Source organism: Zophobas morio, unplaced genomic scaffold (genome assembly GCF_036711695.1).
Source record: "Zophobas morio isolate AGI-343-1 ecotype UQ-CSIRO unplaced genomic scaffold, CSIRO_AGI_Zmor_V1 ptg000014l, whole genome shotgun sequence".
Taxonomy (NCBI): Eukaryota; Metazoa; Arthropoda; class Insecta; order Coleoptera; family Tenebrionidae; genus Zophobas; species Zophobas morio.
The window spans coordinates 25,097,647-25,106,681 of NW_026972119.1; positions in this window are offsets into that span (position 1 = coordinate 25,097,647).

A 9,035-nucleotide genomic window follows, 5' to 3' on the forward strand; every position below is an offset into this window, starting at 1 on the left:
ATTCGTTGTCACAGCGAGGGGCGGAGCTTAATTGTAAAATCAGTATTTCCCAACAAAAATTACCATTTTCAATATGTCTTAAATATCTTTTGAAAAGAAGATTACCTATCCACAGAAAAAAGACTAAACTTAAGCCGCGCCCCTCCTGACTCACGACAAATATGGAAAAATCGTTACAATTAAGACAGGGCGGGTGGGTGGGGCTTATGTTTTGTTTTTTTTTCTTCTTGATATGCACACTCTTCTTTTCACAACAAAAAATTGAAAGCATGTATAAAATAGTAAATTTTATGCCCCACTCTTCTCTACAAATGTACCATTTTTATGCATATTTCCAGTTTCTTCTCATGAAAGGGTACGTACACATATTAGGAAAAAAAAATACAAGCCCCACCCACCCACCCTCGTCTCAGTTGTGATGACTTATTTTATTCGTCGTGAGCCGAGGGGCGGAGCTTATTTGCAAAATGCTTATTTCTTTACAAGAATCTACGATGTGAAACATGTTTTTAAGTTGTTGATGAAAAACTATATATGTCAAGAAAAAAAGTAGAAAGATAAGCCCCACCCGCCCGCCCCAACCTCAAGTGTGATGAATTCTTCATTCGTTGTCACAGCTAAGGGCGGAGCTTAATTGTAAAATCAATGTTTCCCGACAAAAATTTACCATTTTCAATATGTTTTAAATATCTTGTGAAAAGAAGATTACGTAGCTACAGAAAAAAAATTAACTTAAGATCCGCCCTTCCAAACTCGCGACAAATAAGGAAAAATCGTTACAATTGAGACCGGGTGGGTGGGTGGGGCTTACGTTTTTCTTTTTTTTTCTCCTTAATATGCATAGTCTTCTTTCCCAAACAAGAAATTGCAAACATGTTTAAAATGGTAAATTATATCCCTCACTCTTCTCCACAAATTTACCATTTTTAAGCACATTGTTAGTTTCTTGTCATGAAAAGAAAACTACCTACATAATATTAAAAAAAAAAAGAAACCCCGCCCACCCACCCTCGTCTCAATTGTGATGGCTTTTTTATTTGTCTTGAGCCGAGGGGCGGCGCTTAACTGCAAAATGCTTATTTCTCTACAAGAATGCACCATATGAAACATGTTTTTAAGTATCATGTTGTTGAAAGAAAATTATGTATATCAAGAAAAAAAAAATAAGCCCCACCCGCCCGCCCCAACCTCAAATGTGATGAACTTTTCATTCGTTGTCAGAGCGGGAGGCAGGACTTCATTGTCAAATCAGTATTTCCCGAAAAAATTACCATTTTCAATATGTCTTAAATATCTTGTCAAAAGAAGATTACGTATCTACAGAAAAAAAACACTGCACTTAAGCCCCGCCCCTCTTGACTTACGACAAATAAGGAAAAATCGTCACAATTGAAATAGGGCGGGTGGGTGGGGTTTACGTTTTGCTTTATTTTCTTCTTAATATGCATTCTCTTCTTTTCACAACAAAAAATTAATAATATGTAGAAAACGGTCAAATTTACCATTTTTACGAATATTTTCAGTTTCTTATCATGAAAAAAAAACTACATAGATATATTAGGAAAACAAGCAAAATACAAATCCCGCCCACCCACCCTCGTCTCAATTGTGATGACCTTTTTTATTCGTCGTGAGCCGAGGGGCGGAGCTTAATTGCAAAATGTTTATTTCTCTTCAAGAATCTACCAGATGAAACATGTTTTTAAGTATCACGTTGTTGAAAGAAAACTATAGTCATACAAAAAAAAATTAGCCCCACCCGCCCGCCCCAACCTCAAATGTAATGAATTCTTCATTCGTTGTCACAGCGAGGGGCGGAGCTTAATTGTAAAATCAATGTTTCCCGACAAAAGTTTACCATTTTCAATTTGTTTTAAATATCTTGTGAAAAGAAGATTACGTAGCTACAGAAAAAAAATTAACTTAAGATCCGCCCTTTCAGACTCACGACAAATATAGAAAAATCGTCACAATTGAATCAGGGTGGGTGGGTGGGGCTTACGTTTTTGATTTTTTTTCTCCTTAATATGCATAGTCTTCTTTCCAAAACAAGAAATTGCAAACATGTTTAAAATGGTAAATTATATCCCTCACTCTTCTCCACAAATTTACCATTTTTACGCACATTGTTAGTTTCTTGTCATGAAAAGAAAACTACCTACATAATATTAAGGAAAAAAAAAAACCGCCCACCCGCCCTCGTCTCAATTGTGACGACTTTTTTATTTGTCTTGAGCCGAGGGGCGGAGCTTAACTGCAAAATGCTTATTTCTCTACAAGAATGCACCAATGAAACATGTTTTTAAGTGTCATGTTGTTGAAAGAAAACTATATATGTCAAGAAAAAAAAAAAAAGCCCCACCCGCCCGCCCCAACCTCAAATGTGATGAATTTTTCATTCGTTGTCAGAGCGGGAGGCGGGGCTTAATTGTAAAATCAGTATTTTCCGAAAAAATTACCATTTTCAACATGTTTGTGTGAAAAGAAGATTACGTATCTACAGAAAAAAAGACTAAATTTAAGCCCCGCCCCTCCTGACTAACGACAAATAAGGAAAAGTCGTCACAATTCAGATAGGGCGGGTGGGTGGGGCTTACGTTTTGCATTTGTTTTTCTTCTTGATATGCATAGTCTTCTTTTCACAACAAAAAATTGAAAACATTTCTAAAATACTAAATTTGGCGCCCCACTCTTCTCTACAAATGTACCATTTTTATGCATATTTTTAGTTTATTCTCATGAAAAGAAAACTACTTAGATATATTAAGAAAAAAAGGCGAAATACAAACCCCGCCCACCCGCCCTTGTCTCAATTGTGATGATTTTTTTATTCGTCGTGAGCCGAGGGGTGGAGCTTATTTGCAAAATGCTTATTTCTTTACAAGAATCTACGATGTGAAACATGTTTTTAAGTTGTTGATGAAAAACTATATGTGTCAAGAAAAAAAGTAGAAAGATAAGCCCCACCCGCCCGCCCCAACCTCAAGTGTGATGAATTCTTCATTCGTTGTCACAGCGAGGGGCGGAGCTTAATTGTAAAATCAATGTTTCCCGACAAAAAATTACCATTTTCAATATGTTTTAAATATCTTGTGAAAAGAAGATTACGTAGCTACAGAAAAAAAAATAACTTAAGATCCGCCCTTCCAGACTCGCGACAAATAAGGAAAAATCGTTACAATTGGGACCGGGTGGGTGGGTGGGGCTTACGTTTTCCTTTTTTTTTTCTCCTTAATATGCATAGTCTTCTTTCCAAAACAAGAAATTGCAAACATGTAGAAAATGGTCAATTTTATGCCCCACTCCTCTCTACAAATTTACCATTTTTACGCACATTGTTAGTTTCTTGTCATGAAAAGAAAACAACCTACATAATATTAAGAAAAAAAAAAAACCCCGCCCACCCGCCCTCGTCTCAATTGTGACGACTTTTTTATTTGTCTTGAGCCGAGGGGCGGAGCTTAACTGCAAAATGCTTATTTCTCTACAAGAATGCACCATATGAAACATGTTTTTAAGTATCATGTTGTTGAAAGAAAATTATGTATGTCAAGAAAAAAAAAATAAGCCCCACCCGCCCGCCCCAACCTCAAATGTAATGAATTCTTCATTCGTTGTCACAGCGAGGGGCGGAGCTTAATTGTAAAATCAATATTTCCCGACAAAAGTTTACCATTTTCAATTTGTTTTAAATATCTTGTGAAAAGAAGATTACATAGCTACAGAAAAAAAAAATTAACTTAAGCTCCGCCCTTTCAGACTCACCACAAATATAGAAAAATCTTCACAATTGAGTCAGGGTGGGTGGGTGCGGCATATGTTTTGCATTTTTTTTTTCGTAATCCACTAGTTTTCTCATCACAACAAGTAACTGAAAACATGTTTAAAAAGGTAAAATTTTATCCCTCACACTTCTCTAAACATTTACCATTTTTAAGCACACCTTTAGTTTCTTGTCATGAAAAGAAAACTACGCACATATATTAAGAAAAAAAATAAAAATACAAACCCCGCCCACCCGCCTCCATCTCAATTGTGATAAGTTTTTATTCGTCGTGTGTCGAGGGGCGGAGTTTCATGCACAAAACAAATCTTGCTAAAAATACCAGACAAACTTTAATTTCCTCATTTCGTAGTGAAGACCATGAGAAAAATTTTTGCTATGAATTATGCACTGAATTTGTTGAGGCAAATAAACCGTTGAAAAAATTTAACAGCAAAACATTGCGCTCATTTTTTGAGAGAAACTGCAAAAATAATATTCCTGAGGAATCAACTTTAAGAAAGAATTACTTGTCCTCAGTTTACGATGACGTAAGTGATTGCATAGAAATTTACGACTAGAAACACCCTAATTTTTGCTATTTTATTTATTTAGTTATTTTACATTGTACTTTTGAAGGTGATTAATAGAATTAGAACAGATATTGTAGTTCACGATATTTGAATAGCAGATTCTGTCTAATTCTTTCCGAATCTTAGTTTCATCTTGCTTCAGGTTTTTTTTGGATACACTCAGATTCTTGCAGATTCTTTTAGATGTTCTCAGATTCTTTCCTATTTTTTAAGATTCTTCCTTTTGGATTCTTTCGGATTGTTTCAAATTTTCCACTTCGTTCAGATCGTTTTAGAACCTTACCTTCAGAGCCCTGCAGAACTCTTCTAAAATTTTCGAGATTTTTCTAGATTCTTCGAGATTCTGTCAGGAGCTCACAGATTCCGTCAGATAGTTTCATTTTCTTTCTGATTCTCTCTTTCAGGTTCCGGATTGTTTCAGTTCCTTTCGAATTTTTTCAGATTCTTCCAAAGACACCGACAAATTTTTGAGTTCTATTCAGGTACAGATACTTTCAGATCCCGGTATACTTTTCCAAATTCTTCCAGATTTTTCTAGATTCTTCGAAATTCTCTCAGAGTCCCACAAGTTTCCTCAAATTCCTTCAAATATTACTTTCCGAATCTCTCAGATTCTTTCCGATCTTGTAATTTCTCTCAGATTACCTCAGATTCCCACAAATTCCTCCAGATTCTTTCAAATTATTTCAGATTCCTTCATTTTCTTTCTGATTCTCTCTTTCAGATTTTTTTTATTCTTTTCGATTATTCCGGTTGCTTTTTGATGCTTCCAATTCTCTCGAATTTTTTAAAATTATTTCACAGACACAAATTTTTCAGTTCTATTCAGATGGTTTCAGACCCTTTCAGTTCCAGTGTTTTTTAGATTCTCTTGGATTTTCTAAATTCTTCGAAATTGTTCAAAATTCTCTCAGATTCTCACAGATTTCCTCAGATTTTTTCAGATTTCTTCAAATTCTTTCAGTTTCTTTACGAATCTCTCAAATTCTCTTAGATTCTCTCAGGTTCTCTAGGATTCTCTCGAGTGTAATGATAATAATAATATTTATTGATTTTAACATGAAAAGGTCCCAATTACAGAAACTCATATTTTAAAGAGCTGCCATCATTTTCTATACTGTAGATGGCACCACAGGAAATAAATTATAGTTATGAAATCGTTTTGGAAACCTAATATTATACAAGGTGATTTGTTTAACCTGAAACTTTCAAACATCTAGACAAATAATCACGGGAAAATGTCTAGAATCAAAATTTAATCATTCCATGAGAAAATACATTAGTGCTAAAATTAGCCCCCCTCGTCCTTCCTCCCATAATAACCATATTTCAACGGACGGATTCTAGAAAAATGGAGGTATCCAAGAAATGCAGCCGTAGAAGTGCTTCTAGAGGCGGATTAGAAAATTGAAATTTTGTCTAGAAATTCACAAAAAATTCTAGGATACAGATCTCGACGTGCTGTTTCGAAAAATATAGCGCATTTGTTATCTTCGATCACGATTTTCGAAATATTCGACTTGAAATTAAATATTTTTAAAAAATCCAAAAAATGGCAGGATGATCCAAGAAATGAGGTTGAAAATTGCCTCTAGAGGTTGAAAATCTGCAAGAAAATGTGTTTGGGTAATTTTCGAAAATGGTCAAAATTGGGTCGAAATTTTGGAAAATTGGCATTTTGAAAAAATTGTCTGAAAATTCGTAAAACATTGTAGGATCTAGATTTCGCCGTGCTTCATTCAGCTTGAAATTCAAATTTTTTTTAAATCCCAAGAATTGGCATGCTTCAATAGACGATTTTGGAAAAATGGTAGGAGATATTCAAGAAATGAGGCTGAAAGTTACTTCTAGAGGTCGAAATCTACAAGAAAATGTATTTAGGTAACTTTCCAAAATGATCGAAAATGGGTCGAAATTTTCGTAAGGATGTAATGGATTTTCATGTATTGGAAAATTAAGTTTTCGAAAAAGTTGTATAAAAATACACAAAAAATTCAGGGATATGGTTGTCGATGTACTCTTTTGAAAAATATATCCCGTTTATGATTTCGGATCACGATTTTTGAAATATTCTGCTTCAAATTCAAATTAAAAGAAATATTCAAAAATTTCCATTTTTCAATAGGCAATTTTGAAAAAATGGTAGAAGGTATCGAAATTAGAATTTTTCAAAAAATCCCAAAATTATTCTTCAAAAGGCGATTTTGGAAAAATGGTAGATCGAGATATTGAAGAAATGAGGCTGAAAGTTACTTCTAGAAGTCGAAATCTACAAGAAAATGTATTTAGGTAATTTTCCAAAATGGTCGAAAATGGGTGGAAATTTACATAAGAATGTAATGAATTTTCAAGTACTGAAAAATTGGGATTTCGAAAAAATTGTAAAAAAATCATAAAAAATTCTGGGATGTGGTTCTCGATGTACTCTTTCGAAAAATATATCCCGTTTATGATTTCGGATCACGATTTTAAAATATTCGGCTTCAAATTCAAATAAAAAAAAATATCCAAAAATTTCCATTTTTCAATAGGCAATTCTGAAAAAATGGTAGAAGGTATGGAAATTAGAATTTTTCAAAAATTCCCAAAATTATTCTTCAGAAAGGATTTTGGAAAAATGGTAGGAGGTATTCAAGAAATGAGGCTGAAAGTTACTTCTAGAGGTCGAAATTTACAAGAAAATGTATTTAGGTAATTTTCCAAAATGGTCTAAAATGGGTCGAAATTTACATAAGAATGTAATTAATTTTCATGTACTGGAAAATAGGGATTTCGAAAAAATTGTAAAAAATCACAAAAAATTCTGGGATGTGGTTATCGATGTACTCTTTCGAAAAATATAGCCCGTTTATGATATCGCATCACGATTTTTGAAATATTCGGCTTCAAATTCAAATTAAAAAAAAAATCCAAAAATTTACATTTTTCAATTGACAATTCTGAAAAAATGGTAGAAGGTATCGAAATTAAAATTTTTCAAAAAATCCCAAAATTATTCTCCAAAAGGCGATTTTAGAAAAATGGTAGGAGATATTAAAGAAATACGGCTGAAAGTTATTTCTAGAGGTTGAATATACAAGAAAATATATTTAGGTAATTTTCCAAAATGGTCGAAAATGGGTCGCGATTTTCGAAAGGATGTAATGGATTTTCATGTATTGGAAAATTAAGATTTCGAAAAAGTTGTATAAAAATACACAAAAAATTCTGGGATATGGTTCTCGATGTACTCTTTCGAAAAATATATCCCGTTTATGATTTCATATGACGATTTTTGAAATATTCGGCTTCAAATTCAAATTAAAAAAAAAATCCAAAAATTTTCATTTTTCAATAGACAATTCTGAAAAAATGGTTGAAGGTATCGAAAATGAAATTTTTCAAAAAATCCCAAAATTATTCTTTAAAAGGCGATTTTGTAAAAATGGTAGGAGATATTCAAGAAATGAAGCTGAAAGTTACTTCTAGAGGTCGAAATCCAAAAGAAAATGTATTTAGGTAATTTTCCAAAATGGTCGAAAATGGGTCGAAATTTACATAAGAATGTAATGGATTCATGTATTGGAAAATTAAGTTTTCGAAAAAGTTGTATAAAAATTCACAAAAAATTCTGGGATATGATGTACTCTTTCGAAAAATGTAGCCCGTTTATGATTTCGGATCACGATTTTTGAAATATTCGGCGTCAAATTCAAATTAAAAAAAAAATCCAAAAATTTCCATTTTTCAATAGGCAATTCTGAAAAAATGGTAGAAGGTTTCGAAATATACTGATCGAAATTAAAGTTTTCCAAAAAATCCCAAAATTATCATTCTTCAAAAGGTGATTCTGGCAAAAATGGTAGGAGATATTCAAGAAATGAGGCTGAAAGTTACTTCTAGAGGTCGAAATCTACAAGAAAATGTATTTAGGTAATTTTCCATAATGGTCGAAAATGGGTCGAAATTTACATAAGAATGTAATGAATTTTCATGTTCTGGAAAATTGGGATTTCGAAAAAAAAAACACAAAAAATTCTGGGATATGGTTCTCGATGTTCTCTTTCGAAAAATATAGCCCGTTTATGATTTCCTATCACGATTTTTGAAATATTCGTCTTCAAATTCAAATTTAAAAAAATATCCAAAAATTTCCATTTTTCAATAGGCAATTCTGAACAAATGGTAGAAGGTATCGAAATTATAATTATACAAAAAATCCCAAAATTATTCTTCAAAAGGCGATTTTGGAAAAATGGTATGAGATTTTCAAGAAATGAGGCTGAAAGTTACTTCCAGAGGTCAAAATCTAGAAGAAAATGTATTTAGGTAATTTTCCAAAATGGTCGAAAACGGGTCGAAATTTTCATAAGTATGTAATGGATTTTCATGAATTGGAAAATTAGGATTTCGAAAAATTGTATAAAAATTTTCAAAAAATTTTGGGACATGTTTCTCGATGTAGGTACTCGTTCGAAAAATTTAGCCAGTGTATGATTTCGGATCACGATTTTTGAAATATTCGGCTTCAACTTCAAATTAAAAAAAATATACAAAAATTTTCATTTTTCAATAGGCAATTCTGAAAAAATGGTAGAAGGTATCGAAATTAGAATTTTTCAAAAAATCCCAAAATTCTTCCTAAAAAGGCGATTTTGGAAAAATGGTATTAGATATTGAAGAAATGAGGCTGAAAGTTA